Source organism: Pseudophryne corroboree, chromosome 6 (assembly GCF_028390025.1).
Source record: "Pseudophryne corroboree isolate aPseCor3 chromosome 6, aPseCor3.hap2, whole genome shotgun sequence".
NCBI lineage: Eukaryota > Metazoa > Chordata > Amphibia > Anura > Myobatrachidae > Pseudophryne > Pseudophryne corroboree.
In genome coordinates, this window is record NC_086449.1 from 799,781,726 (window position 1) to 799,807,022 (window position 25,297).

General features: G+C 50.0%; 1 protein-coding gene across 3 annotated transcripts in view; it reads left to right on the forward strand.

Annotated features, from left to right (window-relative positions):
* Positions 1-25,297, forward strand: part of SHISAL1 (shisa like 1) — a 203,201-nt gene that overhangs the window by 54,612 nt on the left and 123,292 nt on the right. The window lies entirely within an intron of this gene.

Here is a 25,297-nt window from a genome sequence, read left to right on the forward strand (position 1 = left end):
TGTACCGCCCCCTGTAGCAATGACGCTTACACACATCATTCCGCATAGTCACATATGCACACACACAGATACACACACACATACATACTGTACATACAGTACATTACACACATACACAGTCACACATATATTACACACACTCTCTTTGTCTAAGGAAGTGTGTGGCTTCATTGGCTTTTTTTGACGCATCAGTTTTTACCACTAAGCTCTTGATGTTCTTGCTGCGTGTGTAGCTGGGCATTAATCTGGTATTCTTAAACATCCAAAGGTCAGGGTCTGTTTGTATAATAGGCCATAGCAGAGCCAGCCCTAGGCATAGGCAAACTAGGCAAATGCCTAGGGCATTTGGAATGCCATGGGGCACAAGCAGATTCTGCTGATTAAAATGATATGCGGCATGCCTATATTCTGTGTGTGACTGCGGCTGTATCTGCATACGAAATGCTATGTTACAGTGTATTCCTGGAAATCGATGTAACGTAGAATTTTAGCATTTTGTATGCAGATATAGCCACAGTTGCACCCAGAATATAGGTATGCTAAATATCATTTTAATCAGCAGAATCTGCTTGTGCGTCCTAGTCACATAACAATGAAAATCAGACGTATTTTCTGCAAAAAAAAGGCGCCCAACATTAGCAGAGCTGGACTGGAGCTCCATGGCATATTGAGGCAAGATGTATGAGGACACATCTGTATCCAAGTAGAGGCAGAAGTTTACAGTGTTAGCGGCCGTGTGAGTGCTGTGTGTTGGTAGGTTCATTGTGCAATAGTGTTCAGCATATGTGTCATGTGTATAAATGCATTAATAATGTGCGGCATATGTGTAAGGGACATTATGTGTATAAGCGCATTAATAAAGGTTGGCATAATGTGTACGGTGCATTATGTTTATAAGGACATTAATAATGTGTGTCATGTGTGAGGGGTATTATTGTGTGGTGTTATGTGTATAAAGGCATTACTAATGTGTGGCATTATGTGTATAAGGTGCTGTACTGTGTGGCGTAACGTTTAGAAAAGGCACTACTGTATGGTCTAATGTGAATAAAGAGCGGTGTGGTGTGGTGTAATGTGAATAAGGAGCACTACCGCGATTAGTAATGTATATAAGTTAAGGTGGTACTACTGTGTGATGCAACGTGAAGAAAGGATACTATTGCAGGATATAATGTGAATAAAGTTGCACTACTGTGTGGCGTAATTTGAATTGGGGGTACTATTGTGTGGCCATGCCCCTTCTCATAAGAACACCCCCTTTTTTGGGCTGCATGGCAAATGTGCGCACTGTTTCTATTTAAAATATAAAGGTTACTAGCACCAAAATGAGGGCTGCTATGACTGAGAGGTGATGGGAAATGGGTGCAGGGTCAGAGGTGGAACTAGCAGCGGTGCTAGGGGGCACCAGCCAAAACCTTGCCTAGGGCATCATATTGATTAGGGCCGGCTCTGGGCCATAGCTGCTTCACTCTCTTGCTAGTATATGTACTTGCCGTATTGTATTGGTTAACCCAAGGGAATATATTAACTCCTAGATTGCGCTCTTTAACCTCCAATAATTGTTGTCTTTATTTACCCAGAGCCTTACTGCGAGCTTGTTGTACTAGCTCAGTCGGATGACCCCTAACCCTGAATTTAAGTGCCATATCGTTAAGTTGTTGATCACGAACCTTGGGGACACTGTTTATTCTATACCATGCTTGCCTACTTCAATTTCTCCTCTCCGGGAGAAGCTGCAGGAGACTTCCGGTGTGAGTGGGGCCGGGCTGTGACATCATCAAGCTCCGCCCACACCGGAAAAGCTGCGGGTCCGTGGGAAGGGGACAGGGCTAAAATGACGCAATTTGCATCATTTTAACTCCTTCCCCACCCCACGTACCTGCGAATACGGGGATTATCTCTCCATCCTGCCCGCATCACTAGGGTGCGATCACGATGCGGGAGACCTGCCTACTCTTCCGGGGGTGAGGGGGGGCTACCCCAAAACACGGGAGCCTCCCGCAGCTTCCGGGAGAGTAGTCAAGTATGTTCTACACATACGCATGCACAGTTAGTACCTGATCGCCCGCTATGCGAAAACGCACAGCAGCGATCAGTTCTGAATCACCCCCATAGTTTTGCCCATTAGAGAACAAATTTGCTGCTGCAATCAGGTCTGAATTAGGACCTAAAGTACATGAGAAAATCATTTCTACTTGAATATATATATATATATATATATATATATTAATGCAGTCATTTAATAATTGTATGCCTTGTAGATATTTCACTATGTGATTTTCTTGTTTCCAATGAGACTCGTTTCCATTTCAGCCAAGCTGATGGGTGATAAATGTTGTATTTTACCAAGATATGGTAATCAGCTCCAGCTTTCATATATTTATATGTATATAAAATGAGAGCTCTATTTATATTCTTTCAGTGGACTCCTTTGTGCGGAAATCCCCCTGGCTGTTCAGATGACCCACTTCTGCAGCGCACTGTGTGCACAGATCCCTGTGTTTGGTGCTTGGATCATCCTGCATGGCTGCCCTATTAAGCAAACAGGGTAAATAAATATATGTTACTTCCAAAGCCCTAACCTTCACGGACTTACTTTAAACTTTGCTATTGCAACTTCTTCATGTAATGCAAAGTTGAACACAAGTCAGTTTTGCGCACGGATCTTGCGGCTGATGGGGGGTAACTGGACATTACAGGAGTGTTCTCTCGTCTACAGGATTGCGGTCTGTGCAGAATTGCATACACATAGATATACAGTGAGTCTGATTCAGAGGTGTATGCTGTGTCGGTGGCGGATCTTGGGTCTCGCAGATGCATGCAGGAGAACTATCACAGATGCATACAGGAGGACTCTCGCAGATGCATACAGGAGGAATTTCACAGATGCATACAGGAGGACTCTCGCAGATGCATGAAGGAGGACTCTCGCAGATGCATACAGGAGGATTCTTGCAGATGCATGAAGGAGGACTCTCGCAGATGCATGCAGGAGGACTCACGCAGATGCATACAGGAGGACTCTGGCAGATGCATGAAGGAGGACTCTCACAGATGCATACAGGAGGACTCTCACAGATGCATACAGGAGGATTCTCGCAGATGCATGAAGGAGGACTCTCGCAGATGCATACAGAAGGACTCTCACAGATGCATGAAGGAGGACTCTCGCAGATGCATGAAGGAGGACTCTCGCAGATGCATGCAGGAGGACTCTCACAGATGCATGCAGGAGGACTCTCACAGATGCATACAGGAGGACTCTCACAGATGCATACAGGAGGACTCTGGCAGATGCATGAAGGAGGACTCTCGCAGATGCATACAGGAGGATTCTCGCAGATGCATGAAGGAGGACTCTCGCAGATGCATGCAGGAGGACTCTCGCAGATGCATGCAGGAGGACTCTCACAGATGCATGAAGGAGGACTCTCGCAGATGCATACAGGAGGATTCTCGCAGATGCATACAGGAGGATTCTCGCAGATGCATGCAGGAGGACTCTCGCAGATGCATGCAGGAGGACTCTCACAGATGCATACAGGAGGACTCTCGCAGATGCATGCAGGAGGACTCTCGCAGATGCATGCAGGAGGACTCTCGCAGATGCATGCAGAAGGACTCTCACAGATGCATACAGGAGGACTCTGGCAGATGCATGAAGGAGGACTCTGGCAGATGCATGAAGGAGGACTCTCACAGATGCATGAAGGAGGACTCTTGCAGATGCATACAGGAGGATTCTCGCAGATGCATGAAGGAGGACTCTGGCAGATGCATGAAGGAGGACTCTCGCAGATGCATACAGGAGGACTCTCACAGATGCATGAAGGAGGACTCTCACAGATGCATGAAGGAGGACTCTCACAGATGCATGAAGGAGGACTCTCACAGATGCATGCAGGAGGACTCTCGCAGATGCATGCAGGAGGACTCTCACAGATGCATACAGGAGGACTCTCGCAGATGCATGCAGGAGGACTCTCGCAGATGCATGCAGGAGGACTCTCGCAGATGCATGCAGGAGGACTCTCACAGATGCATACAGGAGGACTCTGGCAGATGCATGAAGGAGGACTCTGGCAGATGCATGAAGGAGGACTCTCACAGATGCATGAAGGAGGATTCTGGCAGATGCATGAAGGAGGACTCTGGCAGATGCATGAAGGAGGACTCTCGCAGATGCATGAAGGAGGACTCTCGCAGATGCATACAGGAGGACTCTCACAGATGTATGAAGGAGGACTCTCACAGATGCATGAAGGAGGACTCTCGCAGATGCATACAGGAGGATTCTTGCAGATGCATGAATTAGGACTCTGGCAGATGCATGAAGGAGGACTCTCGCAGATGCATACAGGAGGATTCTCGCAGATGCATGAAGGAGGACTCTCACAGATGCATGAAGGAGGACTCTCGCAGATGCATACAGGAGGATTCTCGCAGATGCATGAAGGAGGACTCTCACAGATGCATGAAGGAGGACTCTCACAGATGCACGCAGGAGGAATATTGCAGATGCATGCAGGAGCTTCCTGCTGCATTTGCATTTTATTTGTACGGAATTGCACAACCAATTCCTTGCGCTTCCCTGCAGCTGTGCAGTTACATACAAATCAGATTCAGGCCCTTTATCGCTCTCCAAGACTTGATACATCTCCCCCTCATACAGATCTTGTGGAATAAAGTAATTAATTTACTTGCTCTTTAAATGTTGAAAGAGAAAGAAACAGAGGCAAACACACAATTGGATCTGGCAGCAGTTCATACTCCTAAGCTCAACATGCTGTTGATTTCACGTTACTTAATAAGCTACTGTATGCGCCAGCAGCTGGTGAGATTCCAAATACAATGGCTTCGTCTTCCCCTTCTGTCCGTCACGTCTTCTCTAATGTTTCCTCATCTGTCGCTGTTACTTTGTTTGCATAAATTGACAGAGGATGTTATCGGATTGATATTTTGTTCTGAAATCCCAATTGCACGGCGTGATGAGTTTCGCTGCAGATCTGATGCTGAACACCTGCGCGTCCCTTTATCTCTTCCCAGCACAGGGGAATGCGGAACGTTCACAGCTGGATTATCATTTTAGGAACAAATTGGATACTATTGATTACGGCAAGATCAGTGGAAGGAAATGGGGGAAGAGGCTGTCAGTGGGCCTGAGATCGACGAGATACGGTTAATACAACTGGCTGGAACCACTGACATTGTTGGTGGTTTTAAAAGTCGTTTTATTCCCCTTATGGGACGGGATGCATCAAGCATCGCATGTTGTATGCGGTGCATTCCGCCATTCATCGCAAGAAGATTGGGGGACTGCAGCAGATAGCAGAAATATGTATCCCGAATAGGGTGGACAAACCCGGGATCGGTGGGATCCCGGGATTTAGGCCTAAAATCATCCGGGATTGGAGCTTCTAACCTCGGGGATTTCGGGATTAGAAATCCCCCTTGTTTTTTCAATGCCGGTCATCGTTGAGCGTCTTCAGGAGGCTCAGATGCTGTCCAGCTCCCTTCTCCCGGCTCTCCCTGCCCCCGGCTGTGCGCACTGCGCAGCATGACGTGAAGTCAGAGGTCACGCTGCACAGTCTGACGCCAGCCGCCCGCGCTGCCCGGATCGCACCTCGCCGCCCGCTGCCTGCAGCAAGTGAACCCGCCCGCACTCCCAGAGGATGGTGAGTAGTTCTGTGGGCTGGGCGGGTTTGGGGAAAGGGGGGGGGGGGGGGCACATGCCCCTATATGATGGATAGGCCTGGATAGATAAAGGGGCAGACTAGATGGGCCAAGTGGTTCTTATCTACCGTCACATTCAGATTCTATAGATAGGCATGTATCTCCCATGGCTACAGGATAGATGCAGTGACGTACCTCACCATTCAGCCAATCCGGACAAATCAGGTATTGGCTGGCAGGACAAAGTATTTTATCTATGAAATATATGATGCTGTTCATATTCCCCTAAGGGGCCACTACCCAGAGTCACATGGAACTTCTAGTACCATGAAAATTGTACTTTCCAATTGTCTCCACCGAGATGCTAATATGAATAACATAAGTCCATACTTGCCTACCATGGATGGACTGGGGCTGTGATTTGACCTGGGCGTCCCTCTTTGCACACACGCCACAGGTGAGCACGCAGGGGGGGGAGGGTCATGCCTGATGTGGGCGTGCTGCAAGTCACAGGAAAGTGGCCTCTCGGCAGGCCCCCATCTATCTGCACACTGGGCTGAACAGAGCGCCGGCAGGTGGAGCTGCACGGCCAGGCTTTTCGGGCCGGACCAGCCCATCAGGCCATCGGCCAAAGGGGCATTTGCCAGAAGTTCCAGGTGGTCAGTCCAGCACTGATGCCTATGTATAACTGCCTCCTGGCTCCGGGACATCTTGGGGGACAGGTCCAAGTCGCAGGTGAAGTAAACGTTGTGGCGTGAATCACATAATCATGGTCCCGCCCCCTGCTCAAACCAAGTATTTACCAAGCCTACTTTACTAGGGAAATAGGGAGGCTGTCCCGAGAGTCCTGGAGTCTCCTGGACATAGAGTACTGGAAGAGTCGCCAGGTATGACTATGGGGTCTATTCATGAAGCAGTTAATAGAGCGGAGAAGTGAGCCTGTGGAGAAGTCGCCGATGGCAACCAATCAGCTGCTCCGTACAATTGTATAATATGCAAATTATAAATGTTAGTTCAGTGTTGATTGGTTGCCATGGGCAACTTCTCCACTGGCTCACTTCTCCACTCTTATCACTGCTTCATGAATAGACCACATGTTACTTACACCTACTTAGGCACAAGTACCTGTGCATTTAAATTCAAACAACAGAAATATAAAACTTACTGTTAACTGCAAACTCAGCATTCACTTTCTATCAAACACAAGGGAGAATCAGACAAGCGCTGTGCTGAAAGATAAGTGGGACTGGATGAGGGATGGGGGCCACATGTGGTAGTAAGTCACGCTTAGTGGTGACATATTAATTTGGCAGGCATGATGCTTCCCAGCCAGATGGACCGTGAAGTTTCACAGTGGGGGTGTGCACAGACCTGTAATATAAATGCACACATTGCACATATGTAGAAGAGCTGTGCTGCATACCGCAGGCATGACTCTACATTCAGCAATGTTATATGTAACGTTATCTGCTCCACTTTATGGTGACAGGTGGGCACTAGAATCAGTAGCGGATCTTGCTATGGCACACAGGATTTTTGCCCGGGGTACCGCCTTCCAGAGGGCGCCGCCGCCATGGCAGCATCCGCTACTGGTGGTGCCCCCTGGTGCTGTGCGGTGCTGACTGTGCGGTAGGCGATTAAGTCATCACGCATCGCACTGCATTGTGGGAGCGGCACATGGACGCTAGGGGTCATAATTGACCTTTAGTGTCTATGCTGTGCTATGGGAGAGACGTCATGACGTCTCTCCCATAGATCTGAGGAGCGCCGGCGGCGGCCGGAGACGGAGGGCAGCAGCGGTCGGGAATCAGGAGCGGGGATGGTGAGTATTAATTTATTTTTATTTTATTTTTTGTAAGCGGCGCAACTCTACTGGGGGCACAACTCTACTGGGGGCACAAATGGGGGTACAACTTTACAGGGGGCATAACTGACCACGCCCCTTTATGAAGCCATGCCCCTATTTTCGCCCGGGGCGCCACAAGGGCTAGAACCGGCCCTGACTAGAATTATGGGGTATATCTCATTCTGTTGTATCCAGGGATGGAATCTGGCATGGAGCAGGCAGCTCCCATCTTCTAGTGACTGGTGTGCACAGCAGTGCAGGGGTCTTTATAGGGAGAGGTAATTTGGGGACACTAATATATGTCCCAGGGTCTCCATTACTACAGACCTGGTACTGATTACGCTATGTAACAAAATGCTTAATGCAAAATGATAGTAGGTGCTGTTTCTTAATTGCTTATGGGCCCGATTCAGGCCTGATCGCTGTTGTGTGAATTTGCAAGACGAGCGATTATCAATCGACTGCGAATGCATACGGATCGTAGTACGCACGCACGAGGCCAAACTGCGAAAATATCCAGCGACTTTTTTGATCGCTAGGCGTACGCAGGTTGATTGACAGGAAGCGGGCGTTTAGGGGTGGTAACTGGCCGTTTTCTGGGCATGTCAGTAAAAACGCATGCGTGCCCAAGCGTTTTCAGGGAGGGTGTGTGACGTCAGCTCCGGCCCCGATCAGCCTGATTCTATCGCACTGTAGGAGTAGGTCCTGGGCTACGCACAGACTGGAAAAAACATTTGATGGTGAGTGAGTTGTGAACGGATTTGCAGCTGACCGGCGTTTGCAGAGATTTTCGCAAGACATACGCAGACTTGCACGGGGCGGATCTTCACTCTGTCTGGGTGGCGACTATCCGATCGCAGACCTCTGCAAATTCGTAGAGGAGTGATCAGGTCTGAATTTCCCCCTATGTCATAAAAGAACGAAAAATGGTATTTATTCCCCTCAGACTTTGCTTTTGTGACCAGGACATTTTATATATTTTAAATTTACTTGTTTCAGATGGGAAAAGGTCAAATTTGCATTTTATTTTACACAATGTGAGAAAAAAAATCAACGTATGGGCGGCGGCGCTCATTTTCACCCTTCTTGAGCGCCGCCGCTCATTTTCACCCTTCCTGAGCGCTGACGCTCATTTTCACTCTTCCTGAGCTGCGCCGCTCATTTTCACCCTTCCTGAGCTGCGCCGCTCATTTTCACCCTTCTTGAGCGACGCCGCTCATTTTCACCCTTCCTGAGCGCGCAGCTCATTTTCACCCTTCCTGAGCGACGTCGCTCATTTTCACCCTTCCTGAGCGCCGCCGCTCATTTTCACCCTTCCTGAGCGACGCCGCTCATTTTCACCCTTCCTGAGCAACCCGCTCATTTTCACCCTTCCTGAGCGTCGCCGCTCATTTTCACCCTTCCTGAGCGGCGTCGCTCATTTTCACCCTTCCTGGGCGGCGCCGCTCATTTTCACCCTTCTTGAGCGCAGCCGCTCATTTTCACCCTTCCTGAGCGGCACCGCTCCTTTTCACCCTTCTTGAGCGACGCCGCTCATTTTCACCCTTCCTGAGCGCGCAGCTCATTTTCACCCTTCCTGAGCGACGTCGCTCATTTTCACCCTTCCTGAGCGCCGCCGCTCATTTTCACCCTTCCTGAGCGACGCCGCTCATTTTCACCCTTCCTGAGCAACCCGCTCATTTTCACCCTTCCTGAGCGTCGCCGCTCATTTTCACCCTTCCTGAGCGGCGTCGCTCATTTTCAGCCTTCCTGAGAGACGGCGCTCATTGTCACCCTTCCTGAGCGACGTCGCTCATTTTCACCCTTCCTGAGCGACGTCGCTCATTTTCACCCTTCCTGAGCGACGCCGCTCATTTTCACCCTTTCTGAGCGACGCCGCTCATTTTCACCCTTGCTGAGCGACGCCGCTCATTTTCACCCTTCCTGGGAGACAGCGCTCATTTTCACCCTTCCTGAGCGACGGCGCTCATTTTCACCCTTCCTGAGAGACAGCGCTCATTTTCACCCTTCCTGAGAGACGGCACTCATTTTCAACCTTCCTGAGAGACGGCGCTCATTGTCACCCTTCCTGAGCGCCGCCGCTCATTTTCACCCTTCCTGAGCGCCGCCGCTCATTTTCACCCTTCCTGAGCGACGTCGCTCATTTTCTCCCTTCCTGAGCGACCCTGCTCATTTTCGCCCGGGGCGCCACAAGGGCTAGAACCGGCCCTGACTAGAATTATGGGGTATATCTCATTCTGTTGTATCCAGGGATGGAATCTGGCATGGACCAGGCAGCTCCCATCTTCTAGTGACTGGTGTGCACAGCAGTGCAGGGGTCTTTATAGGGAGAGGTAATTTGGGGACACTAATATATGTCCCAGGGTCTCCATTACTTCAAACCTGGTACTGATTACTCTATGTAACAAAATGCTTAATGCAAAATGATAGTAGGTGCTGTTTCTTAATTGCTTATGGGCCCGATTCAGGCCTGATCGCTGTTGTGTGAATTTGCAAGACGAGCGATTATCAATCGACTGCGAATGCATACGGATCGTAGTACGCACGCACGAGGCCAAACTGCGAAAATATCCAGCGACTTTTTTGATCGCTAGGCGTACGCAGGTTGATTGACAGGAAGCGGGCGTTTAGGGGTGGTAACTGGCCGTTTTCTGGGCATGTCAGTAAAAACGCATGCGTGCCCAAGCGTTTTCAAGGAGGGTGTGTGACGTCAGCTCCGGCCCCGATCAGCCTGATTCTATCGCACTGTAGGAGTAGGTCCTGGGCTACGCACAGACTGGAAAAAACATTTGATGGTGAGTGAGTTGTGAACGGATTTGCAGCTGACCGGCGTTTGCAGAGATTTTCGCAAGACATACGCAGACTTGCACGGGGCGGATCTTCACTCTGTCTGGGTGGCGACTATCCGATCGCAGACCTCTGCAAATTCGCAGAGGAGTGATCAGGTCTGAATTTCCCCCTATGTCATAAAAGAACGGAAAATGGTATTTATTCCCCTCAGACTTTGCTTTTGTGACCAGGACATTTTATATATTTTAAATTTACTTGTTTCAGATGGGAAAAGGTCAAATTTGCATTTTATTTTACACAATGTGAGAAAAAAATCAACGTATGGGCGGCGGCGCTCATTTTCACCCTTCTTGAGCGCCGCCGCTCATGTTCACCCTTCCTGAGCGCTGCCGCTCATTTTCACTCTTTCTGAGCTGCACCGCTCATTTTCACCCTTCCTGAGCTGCGCCGCTCATTTTCACCCTTCTTGAGCGACGGCGCTCATTTTCACCCTTCCTGAGCACGCAGCTCATTTTCACCCTTCCTGAGCGACGTCGCTCATTTTCACCCTTCCTGAGCGCCGCCGCTCATTTCTCTAACGTCCTAGTGGATGCTGGGAACTCCGTAAGGACCATGGGGAATAGCGGGCTCCGAAGGAGGCTGGGCACTCTAGAAAGATTTAGGACTACCTGGTGTGCACTGGCTCCTCCCACTATGACCCTCCTCCAAGCCTCAGTTAGATTTCGTGCCCGGCCGAGGTTGGATGCACACTAGGGGCTCTCCTGAGCCCTTAGATAGAAAGTATAATTTTAGGTTTTTTATTTTCAGTGAGACCTGCTGGCAACAGGCTCACTGCAGCGAGGGACTAAGGGGAGAAGAAGCGAACTCGCCTGCTTGCAGCCGGATTGGGCTTCTTAGGCTACTGGACACCATTAGCTCCAGAGGGATCGACCGCAGGCCCAGTCCTTGGTGTTCGGTCCCGGAGCCGCGCCGCCGTCCCCCTTACAGAGCCAGAAGCAAGAAGAGGTCCGGAAAATCGGCGGCAGAAGACATCAGTCTTCACCAAGGTAGCGCACAGCACTGCAGCTGTGCGCCATTGCTTCTCATGCACACTTCACACTCCGGTCACTGAGGGTGCAGGGCGCTTGGGGGGGGCGCCCTGAGCTGCAATAAAAACACCTTGGCTGGCAAAAATACCACAATATATAGCCCTAGAGGCTATATATGTGGTAAATTCCCCTGCCAGAATCCAGAAAAAAGCGGGAGAATAGGCCGCGGAAAAGGGGCGGAGCTATCTCCCTCAGACACACTGGCGCCATTTCTCCTTCACAGATCCGCTGGAAGGAAGCTCCCTGGCTCTCCCCTGCAGTCTACACTTCAGAACAGGGTAAAAACAGAGAGGGGGGGCACTAAATTTGGGCGCAATACATATATAATATAAAAAGCAGCTATAGGGGACATAACTTAGTTAGTCCCTGCATTATATAGCGCTCTGGTGTGTGCTGGCATACTCTCACTCTGTCCCCCCAAAGGGCTTTTGTGGGTCCTGTCCTCATTCGGAGCATTCCTTGTGTGTGTGCGGTGTGTCGGTACGGCTGTGTCGACATGTTTGATGAGGATAATGATGTGGAGGCGGAGCAGATGCCTTTAGAAGGGATGTCACCCCCTGCGGGGCAGACACCTGAGTGGATGGGCTTATGGAAAGTAATGAGTGCACGTATAGACTCCTTATATAAGAAAATCGACGACATGCCAAATGTGGGACAGCCGACTTCTCAGCTCGTGCCTGCCCAGGCGTCGCATGGGTCGTCAGGGGCTCTAAAACGCCCGCTACCTCAAGCAGACCCAGATGTCGACACGGATACTGACACCAGTGTCGACGACGATGAGTCAAACCTGATGCCCACTAAGGCCATTCACTGTATGATTGAGGCAATGAAAGAGGTGTTAAAAATTTCTGATATAACTACTGGTACCACTAAAAAGGGTATTATGTTTGGAGAGAAAAAACTACCCGTAGTTTTTCCCCCATCAGATGAATTAAATGAAGTGTGTGAAGAAGCGTGGGCTTTCCCTGATAAAAAATTGGTAATTCCTAAGACGGTACTAATGGCGTTCCCTTTCCCGCCAGAGGATAGGTCACGTTGGGAAACACCCCCTAGAGTGGATAAAGCGCTCACACATTTGTCTAAAAAGGTGGCACTACCGTCTCCGGATACGGCCGCCCTCAAGGAACCTGCTGATAGAAAGCAGGAGGCGATCCTGAAGTCTGTATATACACACACAGGCATTATACTTAGGCCAGCTATTGCGTCAGCTTGGATGTGCAGTGCTGCCGCTGCGTGGTCAGATAAACTGTCAGAAAATATTGACACATTAGACAGAGACACGATCCTGTTAACCATAGACCATATAAAAGACTCAGTCTTATATATGAGAGATGCACAAAGGGAAATCTGCCGATTGGCATCTAAAGTAAGTGCATTGTCCATTTCTGCTAGGAGAGGCTTATGGACTCGCCAGTGGACAGGAGATGCAGATTCAAAAAAGCACATGGAAGTGTTACCATATAAGGGTGAGGAGTTATTTGGGGATGGTCTCTCGGACCTAGTTTCCACAGCAACTGCTGGGAGGTCAGCATTTTTACCCCATGTTCCCTCACAGCCTAAAAAGGCGCCGTTTTATCAGGTACAGTCCTTTCGGACTCAGAAAAACAGGCGTGGAAAAGGCGGGTCCTTTCTGTCCAGAGGCAGAGGTAGGGGAAAAAGGCTGCAACAAACAGCAGGTTCCCAGGAGCAAAAGTCCTCCCCCGCTTCTTCTTCCAAGTCCGCCGCATGACGGTGGGGCTCCACAGGCGGAGCCAGGTACGGTGGGGGGCCGCCTCAAGAATTTCAGCGATCAGTGGGCTCGCTCACAGGTGGATCCCTGGATCCTTCAAATAGTATCTCAGGGGTACAAACTGGAATTCGAGGCGTCTCCACCCCACCGGTTCCTAAAATCTGCCTTGCCGATTGCTCCCTCAGACAGGGAGGCGGTGATAGCGGCAATTCACAAGCTGTATTCCTAGCAGGTGATAATCAAGGTACCCCTACTTCAACAAGGCCGGGGTTACTATTCCACACTATTTGTGGTACCGAAACCGGACGGTTCGGTGAGACCCATTTTAAATTTGAAATCCTTGAACACATACATAAAAAAATTCAAGTTCAAGATGGAATCGCTCAGGGCGGTTATTGCGAGCCTGGACGAGGGGGATTACATGGTATCCCTGGACATCAAGGATGCTTACTTGCATGTCCCCATTTACCATCCTCACCAGGAGTACCTCAGATTTGTGGTACAGGATTGCCATTACCAATTCCAGACGCTGCCGTTTGGACTGTCCACGGCACCGAGGGTATTTACCAAGGTGATGGCGGAAATGATGATACTCCTTCGAAAACAGGGAGTTTTAATTATCCCGTACTTGGACGATCTCCTAATAAAAGCGAGGTCCAAGGAACAGTTGTTGGTGGGAGTAGCACTATCTCAGGAGGTGCTGCACCAGCACGGCTGGATTCTGAATATCACAAGGTCACAGCTGGTTCCGACGACACGACTACTGTTCCTGGGTATGATTCTGGATACAGTCCAGAAAAAAGTGTTTCTCCCGGAGGAGAAAGCCAGGGAGTTGTCATCTCTAGTCAGAGACCTCCTGAAACCAAAACAGGTATCAGTGCATCGCTGCACGCGGGTCCTGGGAAAGATGGTGGCTTCTTACGAAGCAATTCCCTTCGGCAGGTTCCATGCCAGAATCTTTCAGTGGGACCTGTTGGACCAGTGGTCCGGATCGCATCTTCAGATGCATCGCTTGATAACCCTGTCTCCAAGAACCAGGGTGTCGCTACTGTGGTGGCTGCAGAGTGCCCATCTTCTAGAGGGCCGCAGGTTCGGCATACAGGACTGGGTCCTGGTGACCACGGATGCCAGCCTTCGAGGCTGGGGGGCAGTCACACAGGGAAGAAACTTCCAAGGACTATGGTCGAGTCAGGAGACTTCCCTTCACATAAATATTCTGGAACTAAGGGCCATCTACAATGCCCTAAGTCAAGCAAAATCCCTGCTCCTACACCAGCCGGTGCTGATCCAGTCAGACAACATCACGGCAGTCGCCCATGTAAATCGACAGGGCGGCACAAGAAGCAGGATGGCGATGGCGGAAGCCACAAGAATTCTCCGATGGGCGGAGAATCATGTACTAGCACTGTCAGCAGTGTTCATTCCGGGAGTGGACAACTGGGAAGCAGACTTCCTCAGCAGACACGACCTCCACCCGGGAGAGTGGGGACTTCATCCAGAAGTCTTCCAGATGCTGGTAAACCGTTGGGAAAAACCACAGGTGGACATGATGGCGTCCCGCCTCAACAAAAAGTTAAAAAGATATTGCGCCAGGTCAAGGGACCCTCAGGCGATAGCTGTGGACGCTCTAGTGACACCGTGGGTGTACCAGTCGGTTTATGTGTTCTCTCCTCTGCCTCTCATACCAAAGGTATTGAGAATAATAAGAAAGCGAGGAGTAAACACCATTCTCGTGGTTCCGGATTGGCCAAGACGAGCGTGGTACCCGGAACTTCAAGAGATGCTCTCAGAGGACCCGTGGCCTCTACCGCTCAGACAGGACCTGCTACAACAGGGGCCCTGTCTGTTCCAAGACTTACCGCGGCTGCGTTTGACGGCATGGCGGTTGAACACCGGATCCTAAAGGAAAAGGGTATTCTGGAAGAAGTCATTCCTACGCTTATTAAGGCCAGGAAAGATGTTACGGCAAAGCATTATCACCGCATATGGCGGAAATATGTTGCATGGTGCGAGGCCAAAAAGGCCCCAACAGAGGAATTTCAACTAGGTCGATTTCTGCATTTCCTTTCAAGCAGGAGTGAATATGGGCCTAAAACTAGGCTCCATTAAAGTACAGATCTCGGCTCTGTCGATTTTCTTTCAAAAAGAACTAGCTTCAGTACCTGAAGTTCAGACATTTGTGAAAGGAGTGCTGCATATTCAGCCCCCATTTGTGCCTCCTGTGGCACCTTGGGATCTCAACGTGATGTTGAGTTTCTTAAAATCACATTGGTTTGAGCCACTAAAAACCGTGGATCTGAAATATCTCACGTGGAAAGTGGTCATGTTATTGGCCTTGGCTTCAGCCAGGCGAGTGTCAGAATTGGCGGCTTTATCATGTAAAAGCCCTTATCTGATTTTCCATATGGATAGGGCAGAATTGAGGACTCGTCCCCAGTTTCTCCCTAAGGTGGTGTCAGCGTTTCACCTGAACCAGCCTATTGTGGTGCCTGCGGCTACTAAGGATTTGGAGGACTCCAAGTTGCTAGACGTTGTCAGGGCCCTGAAAATATATGTTTCCAGGACGGCTGGAGTCAGAAAATCTGACTCGCTGTTTATCCTGTATGCACCCAACAAGCTGGGTGCTCCTGCTTCTAAGCAGTCTATTGCTCGCTGGATTTGTAGTACAATTCAGCTTGCACATTCTGTGGCAGGCATGCCACAGCCAAAATCTGTAAATGCCCTTTCCACAAGGAAGGTGGGCTCATCTTGGGCGGCTGCCCGAGGCGTCTCGGCTTTACAACTTTGCCGAGCAGCTACTTGGTCAGGGGCAAACACATTTGCGGGATTCTGCAGATTTGATGCCCTGGCTGAGGAGGACCTGGAGTTCTCTCATTCGGTGCTACAGAGTCATCCGCACTCTCCCGCCCGTTTGGGAGCTTTGGTATAATCCCCATGGTCCTTACGGAGTTCCCAGCATCCACTAGGACGTTAGAGAAAATAAGAATTTACTCACCGGTAATTCTATTTCTCGTAGTCCGTAGTGGATGCTGGGCGCCCATCCCAAGTGCGGATTGTCTGCAATACTTGTAAATAGTTATTGTTAACTAAAGGGTTATTGTTGAGCCATCTGTTGAGAGGCTCAGTTGTTTTTCATACTGTCAAACTGGATATAGTATCACGAGTTGTACGGTGTGATTGGTGTGGCTGGTAAGAGTCTTACCCGGGATTCTAAATCCTTCCTTATTATGTCTGCTCGTCCGGCACGGTGTCCTAACTGAGGCTTGGAGGAGGGTCATAGTGGGAGGAGCCAGTGCACACCAGGTAGTCCTAAATCTTTCTAGAGTGCCCAGCCTCCTTCGGAGCCCGCTATTCCCCATGGTCCTTACGGAGTTCCCAGCATCCACTACGGACTACGAGAAATAGAATTACCGGTGAGTAAATTCTTATTTTTCACCCTTCCTGAGCGACGCCGCTCATTTTCACCCTTCCTGAGCAACCCGCTCATTTTCACCCTTCCTGAGCGGCGCCGCTCATTTTCACCCTTCCTGGGCGGCGCCGCTCATTTTCACCCTTCTTGAGCGCAGCCGCTCATTTTCACCCTTCCTGAGCGGCACCGCTCCTTTTCACCCTTCTAGAGCGACGCCGCTCATTTTCACCCTTCCTGAGCGTGCAGCTCATTTTCACCCTTCCTGAGCGACGTCGCTCATTTTCACCCTTCCTGAGCGCCGCCGCTCATTTTCACCCTTCCTGAGCGACGCCACTCATTTTCACCCTTCCTGAGCCACCCGCTCATTTTCACCCTTCCTGAGCGTCGCCGCTCATTTTCACCCTTCCTGAGCGGCGTCGCTCATTTTCAGCCTTCCTGAGAGACGGCGCTCATTGTCACCCTTCCTGAGCGACGTCGCTCATTTTCACCCTTCCTAAGCGACGCCACTCATTTTCACCCTTTCTGAGCGACGCCACTCATTTTCACCCTTTCTGAGCGACGCCGCTCATTTTCACCCTTTCTGAGCGACGCCGCTCATTTTCACCCTTTCTGAGCGACGCCGCTCATTTTCACCCTTCCTGGGAGACAGCGCTCATTTTCACCCTTCCTGAGCGACGGCGCTCATTTTCACCCTTCCTGAGAGACAGCGCTCATTTTCACCCTTCCTGAGAGACGGCACTCATTTTCAACCTTCCTGAGAGACAGCGCTCATTTTCACCCTTCCTGAGCGACGGCGCTCATTTTCACCCTTCCTGAGAGACAGCGCTCATTTTCACCCTTCCTGAGAGACGGCACACATTTTCAACCTTCCTGAGAGACGGCGCTCATTGTCACCCTTCCTGAGCGCCGCCGCTCATTTTCCCCCTTTGTGAGCACCGCCGCTCATTTTCACCCTTCCTGAGCGACGCCACTCATTTTCACCCTTCCTGAGCAACCCGCTCATTTTCACCCTTCCTGAGCGTCGCAGCTCATTTTCACCCTTCCTGAGCGGCGTCGCTCATTTTCAGCCTTCCTGAGAGACGGCGCTCATTGTCACCCTTCCTGAGCGACGTCGCTCATTTTCACCCTTCCTGAGCGACGTCGCTCATTTTCACCCTTCCTGAGCGACGCCGCTCATTTTCACCCTTCCTGAGCGCCGCCGCTCATTTTCACCCTTTCTGAGCGACGCCGCTCATTTTCACCCTTGCTGAGCGACGCCGCTCATTTTCACCCTTCCTGGGAGACAGCGCTCATTTTCACCCTTCCTGAGCGACGGCGCTCATTTTCACCCTTCCTGAGAGACAGCGCTCATTTTCACCCTTCCTGAGAGACGGCACTCATTTTCAACCTTCCTGAGAGACGGCGCTCATTGTCACCCTTCCTGAGCGCCGCCGCTCATTTTCACCCTTCCTGAGCGCCGCCGCTCATTTTCACCCTTCCTGAGCGACGTCGCTCATTTTCTCCCTTCCTGAGCGACCCTGCTCATTTTCGCCCGGAGCGCCACAAGGGCTAGAACCGGCCCTGACTAGAATTATGGGGTATATCTCATTCTGTTGTATCCAGGGATGGAATCTGGCATGGACCAGGCAGCTCCCATCTTCTAGTGACTGGTGTGCACAGCAGTGCAGGGGTCTTTATAGGGAGAGGTAATTTGGGGACACTAATATATGTCCCAGGGTCTCCATTACTTCAAACCTGGTACTGATTACTCTACGTAACAAAATGCTTAATGCAAAATGATAGTAGGTGCTGTTTCTTAATTGCTTATGGGCCCGATTCAGGCCTGATCGCTGTTGTGCGAATTTGCAAGACGAGCGATTATCAATCGACTGCGAATGCATACGGATCGTAGTACGCACGCACGAGGCCAAACTGCGAAAATATCCAGCGACTTTTTTGATCGCTAGGCGTACGCAGGTTGATTGACAGGAAGCGGGCGTTTAGGGGTGGTAACTGGCCGTTTTCTGGGCATGTCAGTAAAAACGCATGCGTGCCCAAGCGTTTTCAGGGAGGGTGTGTGACGTCAGCTCCGGCCCCGATCAGCCTGATTCTATCGCACTGTAGGAGTAGGTCCTGGGCTACGCACAGACTGGAAAAAACATTTGATGGTGAGTGAGTTGTGAACGGATTTGCAGCTGACCGGCGTTTGCAGAGATTTTCGCAAGACATACGCAGACTTGCACGGGGCGGATCTTCACTCTGTCTGGGTGGCGACTATCCGATCGCAGACCTCTGCAAATTCGCAGAGGAGTGATCAGGTCTGAATTACCCCCTATGTCATAAAAGAACGGAAAATGGTATTTATTCCCCTCAGACTTTGCTTTTGTGACCAGGACATTTTATATATTTTAAATTTACTTGTTTCAGATGGGAAAAGGTCAAATATGCATTTTATTTTACACAATGTGAGAAAAAAAATCAACGTATGTATGAAAATTAACATAAATTGTTGGACAACCATGACCACAAAGGAACCAGAAGTGAGTAGCTTTTCGAGATTTACGCTCATACATCACTTTCATGAATCAGCCCCAGATGGAGTCTCCCATCATGTTCTCGTTATACTGTCCTTGGTAGCGGTGTCCAAACTCCAGTATCTTCTGGTGGAAGTGCACACCTTGCTCCTCCGAGTAAGCTCCCATGCTCTCCTTGAATTTCTGGAGATGAGCATCAAGAATATGGACTTTGAGTGACATCCTGCACCCCATTGTGCCGAAGTTCTTCACCAAAGTCTCAACCAACTGCATGTAGTTTTCGGCCTTGTAATTGCGCAGGAAGCACCAAATCACTGCGATAAGGCTGGTCCAAGCTTTGCTTCAGACAGTTTAGGGAAGAAGTCTTGAAGGTACTAGAAGGCTGCCGAATAAGGCCCAACTTGATGTGTAGTGGAGGCATCAGCACCTTCCTGGAGTCCACCACTGGCTCCCACTTGACGTTATTCATCCCCACACAGCACTCTGCGGCTGTGGCCAGTGTCGTCTGTTGTAGTGTGCCTTGGTGCAACCTATTGATGCCATCTCTGAGAAATGCAGTTATATGTCCACTTTGGAAACTGGAGATAAACTGAACTGGTGGGCTTAAGATCCCGATGTCTATACTATATTAGTGTATATTACTAAAAAGTTCTAAAAGTTACATCCAGTAATTAACTGTCAGCTCCCATTGGCCAGCTGACAGTGACATGAGAGTAGGGGGGGGGGGGGGGGGGAGAGAGGGGCGGACAGATAAAGCAGGGAGGTACAGTCAGTGTTATTAGGCTTACGAGTTCGACATGAAAAGTTGACAGTCCAAATGTCCAAAAGTGCCAGCAGTAGTCTGAATGCAGACATGAACGTCAGCCCGCCAGGAAAAATGTCACCATTCGCAAATGTCGAAAGGCCAAAATGCCGCAATGTTCAAAGTGCCAACATTGACATTGAGTTTTTGCATATTTTAGCCTAACCCCAATCCTGAACCTAAAAATAACACTAAAATATACGGTCAACATTCTGGTGTCGGCATGGCAAATGTCGGCACTATGAACATGTTGTAATTTAGACCATTGGATATTTGTGAATGGTGACATTTTTACATTTCAACCTAACGTTCATGTAGAAATTCTCAATAAATACCAGTGACCCAGCTTCTTACTCTGGAATGGTGAATTTTGTATTAGATGAAATCCCTATTTATAGTATAACAGTATGTTTTTCCACTTCTTAAGCATATATTTTATGGCTGGAATTGTTTAATGCTGAACTGGAGCTGTCATTAAGGAATTCTAAAGTCAAGCGCTCTCCATAAAAAATCCTTTTAAATATATACATTTCAAGGTCATGTTTAGGAAAGGTGCATGGAGGTCTTCTGAGGCTTGAGAGCATAAGTCTGTGATTATACTGCTTCAGGACCACAGTAGACATACACAATGTTCCCGCTCACTGTCTCCCCCTACTGGCCAACAGCACCCACTGTGTTGCAGCTCACTGAAACCTACAGTATGATCCGACCTCCTAAGAGGAAGCAGTGTTTCCTCAGCAGGGCATCAGATGGAAACCCTGCACAGAAAGCAACTGGTGAAAGAATTTCTGAAAGCCGGGCTGCAGACCAGAGTTGGAGTATTGGTGATTGCAGTGGCGTAACTCCCAGAGACAACGGAGGCATTTGCCACCGGGCTCCAGCTGTCAGAGGGCCCCTAAGAAAGATAGACCAAGGGGTTCCTGAACTAGAAAAGATCTCTCTCCTCTCATTTCATAGTGACTTGCTGCAGTCACTGCTGACTGCTGTCCATGCTCAGAAACCTCCTTCGAAGACCCCTTCAGCTAAACAGTCTGGAATGTGTCTGATAACAGATCAAAGTGTGTACAATGATCTACAGCTCTGCTGCTGTGTCTTATATGAGGAAATTAAGGAAAGCAGAAGTTGGTTTTAAGAAAATGCACTATTATAATAAAACTTTTAAGGGGGGTGTTTCTCAGAGCTTGGAGAGAGATAAAATTGTGAGAGATAAAGTACCAACCAATCTGGTCCTGTCATTTTTCAAACATCTGGTATTTTATCTCTCACAATTTTATCTCTCTCTGAGCTTTGATTAAAAACCCTCCTCAGGGCTCTATTTATTATCATTTGCAGCCAGCACCTGAAAAAAAAGATTCCTTATCGCCACAATTAGCTGCAATAGGGAATCTTTATTTTCCAAAATTATTTCCACAGTGGTGCCAAGACAGTGGTGCCAAGAGGGGGCAGGGGAATGGGTACTCTTTACCCAGGCCGGGCCTGTTGGCAGGGCCGGAGGGAGTCTGGGTCCCACAGCCCCATTCCTCCCTTCCCCCGATATATACAGCCGGGAGAGAGAGGACACTGCTGCAGCAGCAGCCTCTCTCCCAGTGCAGCACACACGCTGCTGTGTGCTGCGCTGGGGAGAGAAGCAGCTGCAGCAGTCTCCTTTCTCCCTGCCACACCTCCCTGCATTGATCACGCCCCCTCCAATTACCTGGACCCGGCTCACCTGTCAGCGCCCCTGTACGTCCATAGACAAATATTGCTGCATCTTACACTTATGGGAGTAATTCAGAGTTGAGTGCAGCAGCAAATGTATTAGCAGTTGGGCAAAACCATGTGCAGTGCGGGGGGGGGGGGGGGCAGATGTAACATGTGCAGAGAGAGTTATATTTGGGTGGGGTGTGTTCAAACTGAAATCTAAATTGCAGTGTAAAATAAAGCAGCTTGTATTTATATTTACCCTGCACAGAAACAATATAACCCACCCAAATATGACTCTCTCTGCACATGTTATATCTGGCACACCTGCAGTGCACATGGTTTTGCCCAATTGCCAACAAATTTGCTGCTGCGATCAACTCTGAATTATCCCCTGTGTCTCCTTAATCTTGGTGAGGTGGAGAAAGGCAAGCATAGGTTGAGTACAGTAACGTTGTGTTCATGTAATGGTGAAAGAATAAGACCTAATAGCAGACACCAATATACCTGTCAGTATGCGACTCTAGTTGATGCTGAAGGGCTGGTGCAGTGACACGCACTGGTGATATTCAGTTCATGGGTTTTGTGTTGCACTTTCCATCAATATAACGCGTTTCACAGGTCGTTGACAGCTTCATCAGATATGGAAGCATACTTTCTGGTAAGCAAGCAGCGCGGACCGTCCTAAATGCAGTATTATACCCCACTGTATTTTTTTTTACAGTGGATCTGCTTTGACAACATCACGATCCTCATATTTTAAGTTTGTTCTCATATCTGATGAAGTGGGCAGCGACCTGTGAAACGCGCAATATTGGTAGAAACGAAAACACTTTTTTTCTGTTCAATAGTAACATTCTGTTCAATAGTATCATTTTACTATTACTGTTTTCTGCTTAATAGTAACATTATATATCTGACATTAATAAACACAATTTTTTTTAGAACTCAAACTACATTGGAGCAGAATTTATTTTCTCTTTTGTGAACTGCAAACCTCATAGAAAGAACAGTATTATGCAATAAAGACCCTACACCATAAGGTGCATACACACTTGCCGAGAAAATGAGCGACATCACTCATTTTCACCGCTCCTGAGCGACGTCGCTCATTTTCAGCCTTCCTGAGAGACGGCGCTCATTGTCACCCTTCCTCAGCGACGTCGCTCATTTTCACCCTTCCTGAGCGACGTCGCTCATTTTCACCCTTCCTGAGCGACGCCCCTCATTTTCACCCTTCCTGAGCGATGCCGCTCATTTTCACCCTTTCTGAGCGACGCCGCTCATTTTCACCCTTGTTGAGCGACGCCGCTCATTTACACCCTTCCTGGGAGACAGCGCTCATTTTCACCCTTCCTGAGCGACGGCGCTCATTTTCACCCTTCCTGAGAGACGGCACTCATTTTCACCCTTCCTGAGAGACGGCACTCATTTTCAACCTTCCTGAGAGACGGCGCTCATTGTCACCCTTCCTGAGCGCCGCCGCTCATTTTCACCCTTCCTGAGCGACGTCGCTCATTTTCTCCCTTCCTGAGCGACCCCGCTCATTTTCACCCTTCCTGGGCGACGCCGCTCATTTTCACCCTTCCTGAGCGACACCGCTCACTTTCACCCTTCCTGAGTGACCCCGCTCATTTTCACCCTTCCTGAGCGACGTCGCTCATTTTCACCCTTCCTGAACGCCGCCGCTCATTTTCACCCTTCCTAAGCGACGCCGCTCATTTTCACCCTTCCTGAGCTGCGTCGCTCATTTTCACCCTTCCTGAGCGCCGCCGCTCATTTTCACCCTTCCTGAGCAACGCCGCTCATTTTCACCCTTCCTAAGCAACCCGCTCATTTTCACCCTTCCTGAGCGTCGCCGCTCATTTTCACCCTTCCTGAGCGGCGTCGCTCATTTTCACCCTTCCTGGGCGCGCAATTCATTTTCACCCTTCCTGAGCGACGTCGCTCATTTTCACCCTTCCTGAGCGCCGCCGCTCATTTTCACCCTTCCTGAGCGACGCCGCTCATTTTCACCCTTCCTGAGCAACCCGCTCATTTTCACCCTTCCTGAGCGTCGCTGCTCATTTTTACCCTTCCTGAGCGGCGTCGCTCATTTTCAGCCTTCCTGAGAGACGGCGCTCATTATCACCCTTCCTGAGCGACGCCGCTCATTTTCACCCTTCCTGAGCAACCCGCTCATTTTCACCCTTCCTGAGCGTCGCCGCTCATTTTCACCCTTCCTGAGCGGCGTCGCTCATTTTCAGCCTTCCTGAGAGACGGCGCTCATTGTCACCCTTCCTGAGCGACCCCGCTCATTTTCACCCTTCCTGAGCGACGTCGCTCATTTTCACCCTTACTGAACGCCGCCGCTCATTTTCACCCTTCCTAAGCGACGCCGCTCATTTTCACCCTTCCTGAGCGGCGTAGCTCATTTTCAGCCTTCCTGGGCGCCGCCGCTCATTTTCACCCTTCTCGAGCACCGCCGCTCATTTTCACCCTTCCTGAGCGCCGCCGCTCATTTTCACTCTTCCTGAGCGAAGCCGCTCATTTTCACCCTTCCTGAGCTGCGCCGTTCATTTTCACCCTTCTTGAGCGACGCCGCTCATTTTCACCCTTCCTGAGCGCGCAGCTCATTTTCATCCTTCCTGAGCGACGTCGCTCATTTTCACCCTTCCTGAGCGCGCCGGTCATTTTCACCCTTCCTGAGCAACCCGCTCATTTTCACCCTTCCTGAGCGTCACCGCTCATTTTCACCCTTCCTGAGCGACGTCGCTCATTTTCACCCTTCCTGAGCGCCGCAGCTCATTTTCACCCTTCCTGAGCAACCCGCTCATTTTCACCCTTCCTGAGCGTCGCCGCTCATTTTCACCCTTCCTGAGCGGCGTCGCTCATTTTCACCGTTCCTGGGCGGCGCCGCTCATTTTCACCCTTCTTGAGCGCAGCCGCTCATTTTCACCCTTCCTGAGCGGCGCCGCTCCTTTTCACCCTTCTTGAGCGACGCCGCTCATTTTCACTCTTCCTGAGCGCACAGCTCATTTTCACCCTTCCTGAGCGACGTCGCTCATTTTCACCCTTCCTGAGCGCCGCCGCTCATTTTCACCCTTCCTGAGCAACGCCGCTCATTTTCACCCTTCCTGAGCAACCCGCTCATTTTCACCCTTCCTGAGCGTCGCCGCTCATTTTCACCCTTTCTGAGCGGCGTCGCTCATTTTCAGCCTTCCTGAGAGACGGCGCTCATTGTAACCCTTCCTGAGCGACCCCGCTCATTTTCACCCTTCCTGAGCGACGTCGCTCATTTTCACCCTTCCTGAACGCCGCCGCTCATTTTCACCCTTCCTAAGCGACGCCGCTCATTTTCACCCTTCCTGAGCGGCGTAGCTAATTTTCACCCTTCCTGGGCGGCGCCGCTCATTTTCACCCTTCCTGAGCACCGCCGCTCATTTTTACCCTTCCTGAGTGCCGCCGCTCATTTTCACTCTTCCTGAGCGAAGCCGCTCATTTTCACCCTTCCTGAGCTGCGCCGCTCATTTTCACCCTTCCTAAGCGCGCAGCTCATTTTCACCCTTCCTGAGCGACGTCGCTCATTTTCACCCTTCCTGAGCGCCGCCGCTCATTTTCACCCTTCCTGAGCGAAGCCGCTCATTTTCACCCTTCCTGAGCGTCGCCGCTCATTTTCACCCTTCCTGAGCGGCGTCGCTCATTTTCACCCTTCCTAGGCGGCGCCGCTCATTTTCACCCTTCCTGAGCGACGTCGCTCATTGTCACCTTTCCTGAGCAACGTCGCT